Source organism: Molossus molossus, unplaced genomic scaffold (assembly GCF_014108415.1).
Source record: "Molossus molossus isolate mMolMol1 unplaced genomic scaffold, mMolMol1.p scaffold_m16_p_6, whole genome shotgun sequence".
Classification (NCBI taxonomy): domain Eukaryota; kingdom Metazoa; phylum Chordata; class Mammalia; order Chiroptera; family Molossidae; genus Molossus; species Molossus molossus.
The window spans coordinates 64,942,596-64,962,577 of NW_023425399.1; the positions used below are offsets into that span (position 1 = coordinate 64,942,596).

The following is a 19,982-nucleotide window of genomic DNA, read 5'->3' on the forward strand; positions in this document are numbered from 1 at the left end:
CAGATTCACAGAAATTTGGAATAACTAATCTTGTGTTCAAAATTTTAATAGAACCACCCAAAGTGTTCAATAAATTTTCCATAGAAAAGCCATTATAATTCATCCAAAAAAATTCAAAGAGAAATGCTTTCGCCACAACACTGGCACAACGGTTCGGGACAAAATGTAGTGGACACCATGGACATACAAACTGGTTTTTCTTTAATACTTTGGATGTTTAAGGTCTTAAAATCAAGAGAGATGATAAATTTGCTTATAGTCCACAATTTTTAAAGGCAAGAATAAAGTAAAACTAAACATGTGGTAAATATCTGCATAATTGTGGTACCAGAAATAAGGCTACTTAAAGAAAAAAAGAAATTAAACAAAATATAGTATACACAAAACACAGTATAACAGTATACATTCAGCTATTTCTTTTTTAATTTTTATTTATTTTACAGAGAGGAAGGAAGAGAGAGAGAGAGAGATAGAAGAGAGAACATTGACTGGCCACTTCCTGCCTGCCCCTCACTGGGGATTTGGCCCACAACCTGGGCAAGTGCCCTGACCAGGAATCGAACCAGTAACCTCTTGGTGCATGGGTAAATGCTCAATCACTGAGCCACACCAGCCGGGCCCCTCGGCATCCTGGGGAACAGAGATGATTCTGAGTCCCATCCACATCCTTGAAGGCTTCCTGTTACTTTGAATTACTATAGTATCAAATTTTTTCTCCAAAGGTTCACATTTCAAAAGTGAATGATTAAATTGACCATATCAATAATCCATTCTACTACACATTATATAATGCTATTAATTACATTAATTTAAAATATTAATTATAATTATCTGCCAATGATAAAAATTAAGGTATCTGATCAATAAAACACAAAAATAAGAATATTATTACACTACGTCTGCCATATATGTTCTGGCAGCAATAAGGTAAGTAAAATAGCAATTGCACAACCTCAGAGGTAAAAGACTGTCACAGGTTACCTGGTCAGACTTCTCTATTCAAATGCTTAAGTCAATTCTACAACCTTCTAGACAGACAGCTTATAAACTTGTGAGGCATTGAGAATTTTAAAAAGCATCCATACGAAGTAGATAATTCCCCTTTTATAAAGGCCCAAACTCAGCTTCTTGAAATATCTACCATTTATCTTAGTTCTACCCTCTGAAGAAATAGTAAAAAAAATCTCAGCTTTCAATAGGAAAGCTGATTACTTGACAAGAGCTGTCATGATCTAAGTCTTCACATCTCTATGCAAAACATGCTTTGCTCCCTCCAGTTCTTCCTACTAGAAGGTAGGAAGATTTTACCATCCTGATGGGTGTTTTCTGAACACTCACAGGTTTATCTGCACCTTTCCAAAAGGACTTCCAATACTAAATTCAACTGGCTACTTTCCTGGACCTCATGCTTCTTCAGCAGTGCTGCTCCACTGTGAGCTTCTAGGAGCCTGAAATCCCCTAGGAGCCTGAAATTCATATCACTGCCACTGAGCTTTCTTCTCTCCTGTACTAAGGTGACTTTCTGAATGCAAACACAGGACTTACATTTATCCTTACTAAAACCCCATTTTGTTGTTTTCAGTGTGTCACTCCAGCCTGCTGAGAGCTCTTGGAATCCTGATTTTGTCATTCATGTATTAGTCATCCTACCTATTCGTGGGTTATCTGCTAGTTGGATAAGCATGCTTTCTATGTCTGCCACCAAATCACTGATAAAAAAAATGTTGGACAGGGCAGAGTCAAAGGAGCTCAGACCCCTTTAAAGCGTCTCTTCCAACTTCCCAACTTTTCTTAGTTGTTAGCTTCAGGCATGACAGTGAAATTAGCAGCCTTGGATGCTGTTTTCTGTTAACATGTTTAATAGAACTGGTCAATTAAACAATCCACTGGGAACAGAAATACACTGCAAAAATACATCACCAACTTAATATTTCAGTTTGGCAAGTGGTAATTTATACTTCCCTCTCACTCAGTTTTAACAAGTTCAAAGAAACAAAGTGGATTTGTTTAAACATGTAATACTAATAACTTCCCAATTTGGGGTAAGAAGTGTTAGAAAACCATGTAAATGTGTATGAGAAATATTCTCTGGTTGCAAACTCTAAATTTGATATAGAAAACAGCTTCCGTACTGTAGCAATAAGTCCAAACAGTGGGTAGCACTAATAATGTTCAAAAAGAAAAAATAAGCATGCATTTTGACAGAGAGCGGCCCCCCCGATGGAAACATAGATGGCACTTTGATGAAAGTCCTGCCGTGCAATCTTAAACAGTGAGAAATAGCTATAGGCATCCACAAAACAACTCAAGGCTGGTTAAAGATCTGGTTTACGAAGCAACTGTTGGCACTAAAGATATAACCAAATATGAAGGGAAGGGAATGCACAGCTGACAGCAACCCGAAGACTGATGCAATGCTGGCGCAAGGATATAATTTTCCTATTACATAAAGCTGCTTTTATCACTTGAAAGGAAACATTAAAAGTATGATATGGTTCTTTCTGGACCCATGTATGATTATCAAACCATTGGGAAATGGGGTAGACTATGAATTTCCTGTTGCCGGAAGATATAGATCCCTGCACACCAATTTTCAGATCTACTGGAATTCATCCAACAGATAAGAGACCCTAAAATACCAAAGGTGGTTTATTGAGCTAAAATGAGATGAGATTAAGGTAAGCAACATCAGAATTGAAATAACCTATTTGAGAGGAAGCAAATTAAACTTTTGATTTTTAAGGAAGTTCCAGGTAGTGGTAGAAGTGAATAGGTTCCAGGATCAAACATCTGGCACATCCCCATTCTTCCACTCCTAGCATTGTAATTGTAGACAAATCACTTGGCACTCTGAACTCGAATTCCCTACCTGTAAAATGGACATAACATGCACCTCACATGGTATTTCTAATCATTCAATTACATGGCAAATGTCACGTTAGTGCAACACAGTGTGAGGCACGTTCAGTCATACCAATTATTACTAGTTCTTAAATCCTTCTTACCATATTCATTTCATACAACAGTTGCTCTCATGAGGTCATTTCAAGCCAATAGTTGAAATATATACTAGGAAATTTCAAAGTGTATTTCATAAGAAGGTAACGAGTTGTGAGCATTCCTGCAGGCACAATCCTGTGGGCTCCTCTACGGAGCATGTGGAAACAAAGAACCAAGGGCTGGCTAGGTTTTTGTAAATGCTTTTGGGGCCAGTAAAGACTATGATAAGGAAGCAGAGTCCACTGAAACTCAGTGAAATGAATGACCATTTCCAATAATAAGTTTCCTTGATTTTCAGAATAACAAAGACAGTTTTCCACCATGTACAGGAATGTGGTCAGTGGAAGACTTTGCCAAGGTTTGTCCAGAATTGTCTTCCTTGGACTGATGCCCAACAACTCATGGTTGGACTACATTCCTGCATCAAATCAAAGTAAATTATTTCTCCTTTGTGGAGGAGAATCGAGACTAAACCAAGTCATACATATGGTGGAGGAAAGGCAATGCAAGACAGGTGGAGCCATGGCCTACACCGTTCATACTCTCTCACAAACACACATACTCACACATGCATACATGCCCCAATGCTTCCACCATACTTGTTGAGAAAGGAATTCTTTTCCTTAGCAAATGTGAATGTAATACACTACAATACTCATGTGCTGAATGGATAATGAATTATTATGCAAAAGGAAGTGTCAACAGGTGTCAAATACTCAGGTCATCAACTACATTGATGATTCCTGTGCAAAATGCTGACTGCCTGGCTATTCCATGACATGCCATGCCATACAATGACATACACATTAAATCACTAAAATCAAAGAAAAGTAGAAGTTAAAAAGCAAAAAAAGGAAAAAAAATGAGATTATACCAGGAATATAGTGGGGAATCCACCATCCCCACCAAGTAATAAATGTCACCAGGTTCATTTACTGGAAGTTAGCATTAATTTCACTCTGAGCTTGGAGTAGCCAGTGTAAGGAGGAAAATACAATTGATTGCATAATTCACAGTATCTACAAAATAATAATATTAATACTTAAACTACTAATAGGGACCATTATTTACTAAGGACTTGTTTAATCCTGATGTAAACCCTACAAGGTAGATACTATGATCTTTGTTTTACAAATAAAAAAAACGAGGCACAGAGGTTACACAGCTTACACAGGATCTCAGAGCCAGAAGGTAATAAAGCAGAGATTGGACCCCAGGCATCCTGTGTTGACAGCCCAGATTCTTAATACTATGTGATACTATCTTCCAAGCCGAGAGTCCAAAAGAAGCACAACTACTCCTAATCCAGAGAGCTTCCCAGGATCCTGGTAAGAAGCAATCAGCATAGTTAATGAACAAAACTCTCAACAGCATCCATCAGAACAGACCAATGCGTTTTAGGATCTGTTTAGTAATATGGTATGATAGCATGTCATCAAACTTTGATTCAATAAACTTGATTTTGTGGGAGCTCAGTGCATTCTAGCATTAAAGCTGTAACATCCCTGAAAATGGCCTTTATGAATATTGTTTCTGTCAACAAAGCCTTAGTGGGCTGCTAAACTTTGTGTATTTGCTCCCCAACTAAAATATGCAATTAGTCTGTGCTTTACTGAAACATATAGCTACATATTTTAGAAAGCAGATGAAACGGTGGTAGGCCAGATAGTTTTTCATAAAAACTGAAGAATTTCTAAAGAACAGGTACCTGAAAGCCTCTGGGCAGGGTAAGAATTTTGCTTAAAAGTCATTTTGATTATAACTGTATCTTAGTCATCTTGGTATTCCATAGAGCTGGTACATGATAGGCACCAACAAATGCCTTTTAGGGAAATGGGTAATAAATTACCCACAATTCTGTGCATAATTCAGCTGCAATAATTTTGCCCAAAATCTTTTAAAGAAGTGTAATGTAACATACACGTAAACAATAAAAACAATTAAAAAACATTTTTTTCTTTATTGATTTTAGAGAGAGAGGAAGGGAGAGGGAGAGAGATAGAAATATCGATGTGAGAGAAACATCAATTGGCCACCTCCTGCATGCCCCCCATTGGGGATCAGGCCCACAACCTGGGCATGTGTCCTGACCAGAAATCAAACCAGAGACCACTTGGTGGATGGGTCAATGCTCAGTCACTGAGCTACACCGGCTGGGTTGAAAATAATTTTAATGCCCAACAAAAAAACCCATCCCTGCCCTGGTGTATTCCAAGATGAATCAGCTACAAACATGACTAAATCACTGAACATGTTCATTTTTTATTATGGTTGAAAACTATAAGCCACTTAAATGTTAATGAAGTCTCCACAAATTATGGTTTTCACTTTTAAAAAAAGTTGAACTCTTTTTTTTCCTGGCAATAATTAGATAGTAGGGCTAGTTGTCTATAAAGGTCATTCTTGGTTTATGAAAATAAAATATTGCCATTTGCATATAGGAGAAACTTAATCTTTCTTCTTGTTTTAGAGTAGCAGAGAATTATTCAGTAGATCCAAGAATGGTATGATATCATTAACACAGAAGCTATAGAGAAGAAAATGGTCCACTTTTTCCCCAAGGGAAACCTTGTAAGATCTTTCATATGACCATTCTGTATCCTACAGAAGCCCCAGGCCGGGAGAGAAGACAAAGAAAAACAGACAAGGATTAGAGCCCATCATTTAGGGCAGTACTTATTTATTTATTTTTTATTGTGATCCACTGTCTTAACCTGGGACATATATATATATGTTCATTTTACAAACCAAATTGATCTCTACTGGCATAGCATACACTGATATTTTTTCATTTCTGTCCTGTTCAATTTTGTAAAAATTTTGTAAAACTGACTTCACAATTCTTCAAATAATGTTACCTATGGTCTCTAAGATTTGCGGTTAGAACCATTACCTGGGACTATTTATTCAGCTTGAATTTATCAATCAAAACTACTAGGTGAGAGCCCTACTAAGGCAGTCAGAGTGCAACTGTGATCTACAAAGTTCGCTGGTATTAACAGCTACCATTTCGTGAACATGTGTCATGTGCTAGCCAGATTTTGTTTAAAGCAATATATAGTAATTATTTCATTTACTCCTCGCAACCAGTATAAGACTATTGTTTCAATATGTCTAATTCAAAGAACAGGCTGCATAACAAAAACCATGCAAATGTTTACATGTACTATTTAATCTTAAAAACCCTAAAGGCAAGTATCAATATTCTTTGCGCTAGTTATCAACATATCCCCTTGGCTCTAAATTCACATTTCATTGCTTGCTCTGCAAAACTGTATCCAGGTCAACTATCTAAGTTTCCTGTCCCAGTTGTTAAGATGTTAAGCTTTGACACTAGAGGGGTTCTGGAGAGGCACTGCAAGGGGCAGGAGTGAGCTCTCAGGCCTCCTTTCAAGACTTCTCAGCACCTGAGGCCTCTCCAGCATAAGGCTCAAAAAACAGGGGCCTCCCCAGTTCTCTGCTGCCTTGGTGCATGGTGGCCAGCAGAGAGCAGCTTGCCCCTGTAGCCCCTCAGTGGCTTTTGTAGCACCTCCAAAGGTCCACCTCCCACGAACAGCTGTCCAAGCCACCCGAGAAAACATGTCTTCTATACTGTGTAAGTGTGTCCCCACGGTGACTTCTGTGTTGTCCATTGAGCTACATTCATGTCCTGGATCTCAGCTCTAGAAGGATCTCCTCCTTGGAGCTCTATTTGTGTCCTATACCAGGGGCTGCTCCTCACATCTGCTATTCCTTTATTCTTTAGAGCTCAAGTCACTTCATAGTAGCCAATCTCTTATATTTTAATACACTGTTAATTATTCTTTATAATAAAGTTTCCCTGTTCAAATTACTCTGTGGTTTCTGTCATCTGATTGGACCACAGCCCTACTTTTACAAATGGCCACTTGGAGTAGTCAATACCTTGTCCAAAGGTCATACAGAATTTGGTGTAGGGCCAGCAGTTAAACAGGGGTCTGAGTTCAAAGTTCATATTCTTTCCGGTCTACACATTATCACCCTTAACCCACCTTTACAAAGTAAGCAAACAACGTGTACTATTTATATACTGATTGTTGTATGAATTGAATTGCAAATAAGCTCCTGATTCTAAGAAGTCAGTGGAGGACAATCAAATGTTAATTTCATAAACTTATTTATGAGATACATGCATTTTGAGTTCTGCCTTTAACAGGTTAAACTGACTTATATATTCTAGCAATGGTTCTTCTTGTTATAATTACAGTCCATTTAAAGCTATTTTGTAAAACAACTGTAATATTCCGTGAGGAGATTTTTGGAACATTTTCCTCATTTGTTCTAAATACAGAATGACCCCATTTAAGGCGGCCTTCATCAAATGCATGAAGTATTAAATGGGTCTCTCTACAGAGAGGATAGATCAAAAACTAGTGGTAAAATACTCCCCAAAAGAATTGATGTTATATGTTCTATTTTCCTAAATTGCATGTAATCTCAGGTGGTCCTCTCCATTTATTTCAATTAAAACAGCGAGATAAAAGGCAATAAACTATACATTTCAAAGGATAAACAGAAATTGAGCTATAATATACATAATTGTTATAAGAGGTATAAAACAAACTTGCACCAACATAGCAAAGCCACTGCTTCTTGTAAATCAATCCAGTGACATCTACATTTAATTGCCTGCCAAACAATGCAAGTATTTAATGCCTCTTAAACTTTGAGTGCCCCAGTGATGGTTAGTGAATCAGATACTAAGCATTATAGAAATGCTCTTCTACATAATTGAATCTAGTGAGCAGTTTTTATACATTGCACAGGCATTTTAATGGCTAATGTTATGCACTATTGTAAGAGTGCTATTTGCCAATGGGTATATTTTTATATAATTCAAAAGAAATAAATTGTCCTGTTCTTAAAGTTTCTGTAGCATTTTCACTCACTGCATACTCCATTTTATATCAATCTATTGATTCCTAATTTTTCAAAAGACCTGATTGTAACAATTAATCATGTGTTTTTCTTATTGACTTGAAATCTGTTTTTAATGGGTTATATTGTTATTTCTATTCCTAAATATTGTACAGATACAGCAAATCAAAAAACCTGTCTCAGTCTTCCATATTCAAATAAGTACCCCATAGAGCTGTTACAGGGTTGATTCAAACCACTCATACATATTCCCTGTAAATTTTAATCTGCCTGCATACAACACCAGTGCTCTTATCCTCCACATCAATATTGAAAACCATAGTGTAAAAAACTGCTATTTACCTCTGTCATAGCAAAAGGAGTACCACAAGGAAAACAAATGACAGAATATCTGCAAGAACTGTGTGGGGAGAAGATGAGCAAATTTAGATCAGTATTTATCACCTGAGCTCAGAGAGGCCAGTGTCCTGAGTCCCACACTAACCAGTGGTTCTCAAAGTGTGTCCCTGAACCAGCAGTATCACCTGGGAAACTGCTAGAAATGCAATTGCTCAGGCCTCACTACCCAAACTACTAAATTTGAAACTCTGCACTGGGGTCCAACAATCTGAGTTTTAACAGCCAGACCACCAGGTGATTCTGAAATGCATGCTGGTGTCTGATAACTACTGTTCTAGATGGACACATTTAACCACAATCTTCTGGGAGCAGCCCCAGGAATCAGTAGTTTTAAAAAAAGTTCCCAGAATAATGTAATCACTGACCTATTTTAGAAAAGTGCTCTAGATCAGTAGTTTCAAATATTTTAAAGAGGGGATCAGGTTTTCTAAAAAAACAGCCATACTATATTTAATTATTTATAAATTGTATAATGTAGTACTCTATATATGCAGATTTTTATAGACATATATATAACTGACTTTTAAAAGTACAAACTAGAAAATAAATAAGAATTGATGATCAAATACTTTCTTCCATACATCAATAGGTTGTATTATACTCCTCAAAAGAGGAAAAGCCTCTAGATATCACTGCTCTAAATAACTCTTGTTAGTAATAAACATCTCTCAGGTGAGTAAGAGCAACAGAATAACACTGCTTGATCAAAGTGTTCCATGCTGTAATTTCATGCTAAGAACCCGAATCTGTAATTTTTCTCCAGGTGGAACTACTCAACAAGAGATTCCTTAGGTAGAAAATGATCCTGGCTGTTGGTAAGAGATACCCCCAAAATTAATACAAATTTTTAAAAATTCATTTTGCCCAGTAGCACACCTGCCAGCTTAGTATGATTTATAAAATTCATCTCCTGATGATTTTATTAGCATACAATTATTAGCTGGCACAGCTGATAAAATAAACTCCTGAACTAACCAATGTGCAGTAGAGCCAAGCCATGCTATTCAATAATGGCTAGCCAATTGTTTATTTTCACTGGAGGTTGATTAACCTACCCTCAACTAAACGTATTTACCTCAATGAACATTTCTTTTCTACATATCACATTCACTGGGTACAATCAACTTATAAAGAAAATTAAATGTAATTCCTATATCCTCTTGGTAAAACATTCGTTCCCATTTCCTATCATTAGGAGTACTTATTCAATAACAAAAGTTGATAAGACTCTACTTAATTGGAATCTGAGATTTGGGTACATTAAGTCATTCTATCTTTGGACAAGTCACAGATTGTGTGTCTTGCTCACTGTATAAAAAGGAGATATGCAGTGCACATATCATAGGTATAATTAACATATATGATTTCAACAATAGAAATGGATGGGTATGAAAGGAAAGTCTTTCATTTAGCCCGGAGCCTACCGATCACATGCCCCAATGAGCTGGAATTGAGAATGAGAGAAATGAACTGGTGCTCCCTCCTCACCCAGAAGTCATGGTTCCTTCTGTCTTCATGTCTCTTAGTGCACATATATCACTGGGCTCAGCATACTTCTCATGTTTAAAAATCTTAAATTTCTTTTGAGAAACAGTAAGCTAGTCTTCAAACCAGAAGTTCCCTACAAAATTTTCAGTGGCAGTTTTGAATAAAAGCAAATACCTGAGGATGAATGACCTATAGAAGATATGACTCTTTGTAATACTTATTATCTATTTCCTAGGGAGATGGTAAAGGCCAAACTTGGTGATGAATGTGATAGTGCACTCATTGCTTCCAGATGATAAATTGCAAACAAAGTCACAACAGTGTTTGGTGCATGCTTTCTGAAATAGGACATTAAAGTGACAGGCATCACAATGTTGCCTATATTGGTTGGTGGCACCACAAATCAGAGGCTCAAGCCAAAAACCTATGAGTTGACTGGCATTCAATAACTTACTCCCCCAAATGACTTCCTAAATGGTTCTCCTATCAGTTTCCTATCCTACCATATCATGGCCCCACTGAACTTGATCCAACCCCTCACATCTACATTCTGCCCTCTGCAGTATATCCCACTCACTACCAGAAAACTGACATTTTATAAAACACACAGCTGAAAATGGTCTCTCCCTACTTAAGATTATTTATCAGCTCTTCACTACCCATGGAATAATGTTCAAATATGATCATGTGACACATGAAGTTTTCCTGATTTGATCCCATCTGCCTCTTCATCTTAATTCCCTACCACCACTCCCTTCTCATAGCAGACTCTGGTACTTCCTGAGCATATGCAGATTCACCCAATGACCATGTTGCCCACATGCCACACATCTGCCTGTGCCATCCCAACACCCCCACTCCAGAGTCTGGCTGGCAGACTCTCGTTCACTGTTCAAATCCCAGCTCACATGCCACCTCTCCTGGGTACCAGTTGCTGATTCCTTTTTATAGACAGAGTCAATCACTCATTCCTTGGTACCATCACTGCAAAATACACAGGGCTTCTAGGTGTCCTTATCACCCCACACAGCACTATGTGTATGGACATGCTTGCCTTCTCTACTGCACCGTGAGCTCCTGGGCCTGGACAACGTTCCTTCACCTGTGTATCCCCAGTCCTGGACAGGTGCTGCTACTCACTGAATACCTGCTGTAAAGTGTTTTGTGACAAAGGTAAGAACAAAAACCACTTACTACTCTATCTCTTTTAGAAAAGAAGACTAAAGAAAAAAATACTAATGGGCTCTATTCACTAAACACTCTGGGTACACGAAGGGTAGAAGAAATCCTGATTCTAGAGTTTGTGTCTTTCTGATCTCACAGTATTTCCTTTCCTCCCTCCCTCTCACTTAGTTCCAGGCATTATGCAGGGCACTAAGGAGGAAGGGGGAGGGGGTTAGAGTATACACAGAGGATTAAAAAGAAGCCCTTGTCCTCTGGGACAGGAAGAAGTTAAAAAGAAAAAAACGTAAAAAATGATAATGGAGCCAAGAGGAAAAAACAAAACAACAACAACAAAAACTAATCCTGAAGATCTGTCCCTAAATGGTCCAGATTAAAACAGAACAAAAAAAACTAGAGTGTCAGCAACTAGAGGCAAGAAACTAAGATATCCATGGCCTGTTATTCTAAGAATCTGCATAATAAGGCTGTTATTTGGCAGACTTCAGCATAAGTCAACAAAAAGCACCCAGATTGTCTGTGCATCATACTGAAACTCTGCTTTAATGTCTCAGTTGGTTGTGTTTGGTTTTATGTTCCAAATGTAAAAGGAATGTTAATGATTACATATTATGTGTCTTTCAAATTTATGAAACATAAAAATAGTGAATACTTATTCAATGCCAAATTTCAACTCTAAGGTCACAAAGAAAAGACACTTTGAGAAAAAATTATTCATTCTGTAATTTTTTTGAATTAGGAAGCTGGGTTTTGAGCAAAATTCTCTAAGCTAAGAGCAATACTTAAATAGCACAAAAATTATCATAAACCAGCTTTCTTTCCAGTCATTTTACATGACAAACTATTTGTTAAAAGATAGGGGACTCAGAGCATCAGTACAAGGTCAGTACAACTAGAATGTCTTTCTTTTTCAATTGAGCGTTCACTCAGTTTTTTAGCAGGTACTATTTTGTCACTGACTAAAAAGAACAGGTGGTCTGAGGGAACAACCCTGGACCAGGAAGCAGAAGGTCTGGGCCCCAGTCCTGCCCCTCCCTGTGTGTAGCACTGGGCAAGGCAACCAGATGGCAGTGGATGGGAAAAATGATATTTGCCACCAAAAAGACATAAGGCCAGCCCCAACTCTATCAACTTAAATGCTTTTCTCATCTATTTATCTGTGGAACCATCCACCTTCTAGAATACTTTTAGGATTAAATGACTTGGTATATATGTGTATGTGTTTATATATACAAATATATATTCTACTATCCATCTACCTACCTACCTACCTACTATCTATCCAGTAAATAGGTAAATGTTGGCACACTATAAATCAGGTCTTCAGTGTCCTGATTTATAAAAATAGCATGAATGAATTAGATCATTGGTTTTTCAAACTCAGATCCTTGGAATAATCCTCAGATACCCCCAGATTGTGAAGGTGAGCCGACTGTAGGCCTTCCTAAAACCCTACTTCAATCTGATGTAGTCAGCTCTCATTTGCTTTAAATGTTGGGGTTCCTTGGGCAACAAAAGTCTTATATCACAAAAAGTTAATATTTAAAAATATTTGACAATTTCAGATCTCTAAGGTAATACTTCCATTCTAAGATTATATATTCTATTATTTTTCTCTCTCTTTTCTTAAATACAACACTTCTTTAGAGGGAACATAATAAAGGTCAAAATGTGTTGTGTGTATCAGATGTATGGTTGAGGGGACACTGATTATAATATAAAAAAAATAAAATAATGCTAAACAAAACAAGCAAAAAATGAAGGTTTAGGAAGAGGTAGTGAGGAGGAGGTAGAAGAAACTGTATTGATAGGAACATTGGTGCAAGGGCTGGCCAGGCTCCTGGCTTAGGAAGAACAGACCACACAAAATTACAAGGCCAGGCATCCACTGTTGGGACAACTGGTCCTATCTAAGTCAATCCAATGTGATTGCCTCAACTTCGCCAAAATAATCATTTGAGAGCATCTAGTATAATTTCAGAAGGACTCTTCTAAAACCCAGACCCCTCCTCAGCATCTGCTTACTAATACCTACAATTATTGGAATCAGTTTACATTTTTCAAACTGTAACAGAAGATCAAACTCTAAAACTCAAAAAATACTATATTAAAATAGATTCACATAATCTTTCCTCTAGCTATTTCCACTCCAAACAAATATTTATTTAGACCTATCATGTGCATCCCATGCAAGCAAACCATAAGTGCAAATAACTAGATATAAGAGAGTTCTTATTTTGATAAAGATAACTTAAGGGCAGTAGACATAGGAAAGTTGATGAGAAACAGTTTCAAAACAAGAAAATATCAAATTCAATGATTTCACAATATCCCTGGCATGAGTCCTATTTGGTTCAGAAACTATTCATTGAGATATTTAAAATATACAGCCAGGACAGTGGACAGCTTTGCTACTCATGAAGCTTTTTTCCTCCATGTGGTTGATTTGTTATAAGAAGCTGTGGTTACTGGGATTAGTTAATCAAAGTGTTGCCATTAACTTGTTTTTAATCATCTGAGTGTGTAATTTTACACTTGATTATACATGGCCTGGATCTCTCTTTCTTATAGGATGATTTTTCAGTGAGCTTGTTTTTGGCCCTTGGCCATATAGGATACTTACTTTTAACAATATCTAAACTAACACTGGGTACTAGTGAACAGAGAAGGAAGCCTTATGGATCAATATAATATTGACCAGACTTAAGAAATAGTAACACTTCATGGGGCCAGAAATTCACCTAGAGGAAACTCCAAAGACCACTTAATCCTGTAATGTTTAAGTCAAAAATCAAACGTGGAACTCTTAGATCCAAACCCCACTGCTGAATAAGCCAAGGTTCCCAGAGGACTGCCCCGCCTCCACCATGCTGGGAAACACATTTGTGATCAGAGCCTCCTCTAGAGACTATATCCCATTTGTGGTGCTGAATCTGCCAGTATAAACAATAGGCCCACTTTTCCCTGGGTTTAGGAAAAAGAGGGAGCAGGCACCACTTTTCAACAGCACACCTAACTGACGTGAAAGTTCTTGAGCTGGGAGTAAAAACCAAGCTGCATCAATATCAACTTTGCCTCCATAACTTTCAGAAAATGTCTATTACAAAAATACAGACATGGCCTTAACCACAGGAGAGCAAAATGTGACCCCATTACTAATAATTCTCAATAAAGACCTTCATTATACTGGAATATTATATATTGCTAACTTCAAAATTAAAAAATGAAACCCAGGGGAAACCAGAAGATTTAATTAGGTCAGGAAAAAACTTAAAAAAAAAAACCTGTAATAGATAAATTGTTAAATCTCTAGATCCACCAAACATTGTACTATCTCCTTTAAACATTGAGATATTAATACAAACATAAATCCTGATGAATAAACCGAGTGGCAAGACCTTACTTTCCTAACGTATTTACATTAGGGCCCTGAAAACACCAACTTCCCTACATCACCAAACAGTTCTTTAAAGGTCACTGTTCTCCAGTGTCCCTGCGCAGCACTGCTCTCATTCTGTACTATGTACTTTTCTTCTAGCTCAGGGATGCTTCAACTTTTGTGACTTTGGGATCCTTTTGAGATTCTGGAAAGATGTATCCATGATCTGTCTCCCCAGGACAAATGAATAACACACACATTTTTTAATTCCTTGGGTTTACAAAACTCTTAGGGATAATTCAGAATTTATTCAAAGGGCAGTCACTGACCATCTGCACAAGAATCACCCAGATAATTTCTTAAAACAGATCCTGAGCCTCATCCTACACATGTGGAATCAGAATTGTTGGAAGTGGGGTTGTGGTTCTGAATTTTAGATTGCTTCCTGGTGTTTCTGCTGATGGGTAAAGGGCAGGTAAGATCCTCTGCTATGGCCATTGTCCTCTCCTCTCGTGGCATCTCTGAAACAGGTTGCCTCTCTGGCACCCACTCCCCTCTCTCCTGAAGAGCCCAAGCTCTCCAATGTCACTTCCACATGATCACAGGGCATCTCCACCTGCATCCTCACCTGCTCTGCACAAGGGGTTCAGAACAGTGCAAACACTCTGGGCTCACATGCACAGCAGGCTCTTGGACTCCTCCCTATTTTTGCTCACTCATTCATTGAGACTCATTTTCACAGAATGTACTAGCTTTCCTCTTTATTCGTGGTTTATTAGTTCATCCCTTAATGTCCGTAATTCCCACATTCATGAGATTATCCCTCCGCTCCCTCTGGACAGTGTGCATTTGTGCACTGGTCTTCTCCACTATATGGTGAGAACCTAGATTTTATAGCAGAAGCATCTTCTGGTGCCTGGCTGCCCAGGTGTCAATCCTTAACTGTTTGTGATAAGACTGAAGGATGTCCAATTTCCATTTCTACATGGAACAGAGATCACCCAAAGTAGTATGTAAGTGAAAAGAGGCTGGGGCATTTGCCTGATTTATCAAAGGCATGCCTGTCAGCATCCAGTAACTCCAGATCCATACAAGGGCAGTGTTGTCACAGATGCCAAAACACAGGGTTTTAATCTAGGACACATATGTGACCAACTATAATTCAACTTTGTAATGACAAGGGGATGTCGTGTCAGAGAGTACTAAGAGGCTACTGAAGATTAGGAAGAACAAGAAAAATTCCTAAGGGAGAAGACATTTAAGGTATAGCTGGGGAGACAGGTAAAGTTTTGAGGGGCAGATAGACTGCAGAGAGTGTGAATACAGAGGGGTGAGTGTACATTGTAAGGAGGTTACTATGGTGCATGGAATCAAAGTTCACTGCCATTAGGAATAATATAAAGGAGTGCTGAAGGCCAGGATACAAAGGCAGACCAGAGCAGCATAATGCCAGGCTGGGGTCCATCCTGGGTAAGAACAGGATTACCACAGTGCCACATTCATGATTCCATATGGCCATCCACAACAGTCTGGTGACAAAGAAATGCAAAAATGTTATCCCATCTTGCAGACAAGGAAAGAGGTCAGAAAATTGGTCTGACTTGCCTGCAGTACAGAGGTAGATGAAGGCAGAGGTGGAACCTGACCCTTGGTTTCCTAACCCCTAGGAGACAAATTTTCCTTACAGTATAATTGTTATACAAATTACAGTAAGATGACTATTCTGTAGATGCTCCTTACGCATTTCTAGTACGTAAGCGAATTGCATCTTTACTAAAATGAACGGGTTAGATGTCATCTTGAATTTTATCCCAAAACAGCACTGACATCTTAACACTACTGGGTAGAAAAGCACAAATATTAAATAAAGATTTGATGAAAACAAAAATAAGTTACTTTTAAAAAGGCATGGATTTTTTTCTCCTCAAATGAATACCAGAAAAAATTCACTCCTAGAATCAACTACCAATAATTCTGCCACACAAATCAATCCTTTACAAATGGAAGCATGTCAAGCATGAGCTCTGCGAGAGGTAATACTTTGCTAGGCATGTTTACAGGAAAGTACAAGGATGCAATGAATTAACTGCTTATTTGCTTTTCCATGTGCAGCAGAAACCTGATCTTATACTGAAAGCAGTCACAGTGAATCATCAAGAAAACACAGACACTATGGCAGGGTTCTGAGAGATCAAATCTCCTTTAAAAATCGAAAAGAAATGCTAATGAACTCCAGCTCAGAACCGCTGTACTGGGAAGGAAATTAATAACTAAGCTGGAACAGCATCTACTGTTCCACCCAGAAAGACGAAAACAATGGTGTTTGGCCAAAGAGTACACGGAAATATAGGGGTCTGATAGGAACAGAGGAAATGAAGACAGATCTTACAAAGAATCCACAATGAACAGAGTCATGCAAGTGAAACCTGAGAGGGGCAGCAAGGTTTGCACAGAAGGGGACATGACCGTAGCAGCTAAAGCCAGTTCTGCTTTACACTCTCTCCTCACCTCCCACATGAGGGTGGCAGAACCTTGGAAAGGAACCAGTGCAAAATGAAAAATGTGTAGAACACCAATACAATTAATTTTAAGCTATCTTTTTTTGAAAGCAGAATTTCTATATAAAAGGCTTGGTCACACACTGAGCCAAAAATATTTAAGAAAAGAAATAAGGACATGGAGGCAGATTATTTTCATCCTGTTTTAGTTTGAGTTGTTTAAAAAACCAAATGACAGACACTGCACAGAATAAAGTTCTCGTACTGCCTTCAAATCCTATTTTTGCTTTGGACCCAAATTCAATCAGCTACTCAGCATTTCAATTACTGCTCCCCATGGGCTGCACGTGCTCCTTAGCAGGAAGATTATCCTTAACCACACTCTGAAAGGAGGTGCAGCCATTTTCTTATCCCTCTTCACACTTCTGGTCTTCTCGCTATGAAAAAAGCCATGCTGATCACACAGATCACAATATCCAGCTCCTCAAAGGACCTTCGAAATGAAAAATCAAGCTTGTTTTCTTTATATGTCTTCTAACTTCCAGCCCTGTCCTCCCATTCTCCCCTCTAATAGATCCACCTTGGCTCTTCCTGGTTGGTCTTTTTTTCTCCAGGACAATCTGTGGTTTGTCTTTCTTTTTTTTTCTGATAATGTTCTCCCTTCCTGTAGACTCTACCTCTACAGTGTAGAGGTACATGTCCCTACTACTAGTTGTTTGATTTGTCTGATTATTATTATTTTCAGTTTTTGGTTCCAAATATCACAAAATGTACCTTGGTAAATTTACATAGAAGATCAATTCATCAGGAGGGCAGCTAGTAAGTGGTAGATTAAAGAATCATGCTCTGGTAGTGACTTAGAGAGGAGAGACACAGACAGGATCAGGCAAGAGGAGCAGTCTGCTTAGGAACGGGACACTCATGTCACCCTGCCCTCTGTAAAAGCTACACAGCAAATTATCTCTAAATAATCCCACTGGTTATTCCCTCAAGGTTCACATTGCCAGCATTAAGCTTCTAGTTCTGGCTGCTGCTCGTAGTCACAGATCCACATTACAACTGCCAGGAAGAAGACAGGGACTCCCCATCTCTCTTTGGCCTCCTCAGAGGGAGGCAGGTCCTGCCTCCCACTTTGCTAAGATTCCCCGAACCATTTGCTGTCTGCTCCTGCTGCTGAGTTCTCAAGAGGACAGACTGTGAAAAGAATAAAGCAGCATTGCTGCCAAGATGTTCTCACAGGTAGTGCAACTGCCTGTCCAATTAAAGGACTTGTTGCCTCATTTTCAAGGGGCACAAATGTCTAGCAATTATTCTAGGCAATGTAGAAAGGAGCCTGACATTTCAATACTTAGAGAAAATGAAGACAGTAAAGGGAGGTAATACCTTGGGAGCCAGAACTCTAGTCTATGGTAAAGGATGCTCATGATGATTTGTTTACTAGTTGCACACTCTCTCATTCAAATATTTGCTTGGACTAGATATCCATATTTGTTTTAAATTTGAGCATCTAAAGATGATAAGTTGAATTCTATAAAATTCTGCCTGAAATAAGCACATAGAAGGGGCAGGGGCGGGGGTGCTGCACAGGGTCTCTTTAAACTGCTCCATGCAAGATCCAACCCAGTGCTATACACATTATGATCCTTAATTATCATTCACTGATGGCAAAAACTGTAAGAAGTATGATGAAAAAGGTATAGAAGAAATAGAAAACTAAAACACATCTCTACAACCCTGATTTAGATTTAAAATGTCAACTAATCTATATCCAATAAGAAGCTCTAAGGCATTTTTACATACATGAAATATAAGGTTTTAATTTTGAAAAATAAAAAAGAATACTGCACCACTGAAGACATATTGGGTAAGCTGACAGCACACCCATGAACAGCAATATTAGCAATACCAAAATAAAATAGGAGAAGATGGCCCAAAGATGAGAAGGAAAAAAAAGGTGAGTAAAGGCAAATGGCATTTTTAAAGAGAAGCAAATTTAACCATTTGAACCTTTTTCAGGACCGCAGGCCGACGCTCTAACTGCTGAGCCAAACTGGCCAGGGCTTTTTAAAGCATATAGTTTTATTTATTTTATTTTTTTGTGGTACGTGCCCCTAGCAGGAACCGAACCCAGGACTCTCTGGTCCGCAGGCTGATGCTCAACCGCTGAGCCAAACTGGCCAGCATTTGAACCTTCTTAAAGGTAGCATGGCAAAGCTAGTATGCAGGACTATATGAACTAATCCACTTTGTTGATTTAATCTCCAGTTATATTATTTATAGGAAATGAGAAGGGAATTTGATTCTTATTAATCATAGGCTATGTAGTAGTTACTTAACATATCTCAATTAATACCCATACACAAATCCCAATCATGTAGGAAGCACTGTGCTCATTTAACTGATGAGTAAACTAAAGCCTGCAGAGGTAAGTTTCTCAAGATAACATAAGCAAGTTACTACAACAGTTAACTGGTACTCAAATCAAGATGTGCCTGCTTTAAAATATATCCATCTCAATTTTTTTTTTTCTTTTTACAAATATTGGATGAGATACAGAGATCATTGGTTACTTCTCAATTGATGTTTTAGATAATTACTGATTTTGCGAAACATTCCTAATCAAATTTATATGGCTACAAAAAGATCTATATCCCCTTCCATAATGGCTTCAATACTCTACAAACCAAAGATTGTAAGACTGTTCCTCAAATCTTGTCCATCACGACATTTCCAGAATCCACTCCTTCCCGATCATTAAACTCTTAAATGACTTTTACTTTAAAGAGGAGTTAGACAATTAAGAATACTTACAAAAAATAAACATAACAGATTTTAAGCCAAGAGCATCAATCAAAGTAACCAATAAAACTGTAAAACAAATTGTTTGCCAAGTGGCAACAATTCTTGTTTTCTCTGAGTATCTTTTCCATGGCTTACAAGTGTATGTCCAGTTCTAATAAAACCTAAAATTAACTATTACTGCCCTGGCCGGTTTGGCTCAGCGGTTAGAGCATCGACCTGCGGTCCGGAGGGACCCGGGTTCGGTTCCCGCTAGGGGCATGTACCTCGGTTGCAGTTTGTCCCCGGCCCTGGTTGGTTGTGCGGGTGGCGACCACTCGATGTGTCCCTTTCACATTGAT

The 19,982-nt window shown here is 38.3% G+C and overlaps 1 protein-coding gene across 6 annotated transcripts in view; it reads right to left on the minus strand.

The window, feature by feature from the left end:
* PTPRM (protein tyrosine phosphatase receptor type M) overlaps positions 1-19,982 on the minus strand; it is an 839,861-nt gene that overhangs the window by 624,477 nt on the left and 195,402 nt on the right. The window lies entirely within an intron of this gene.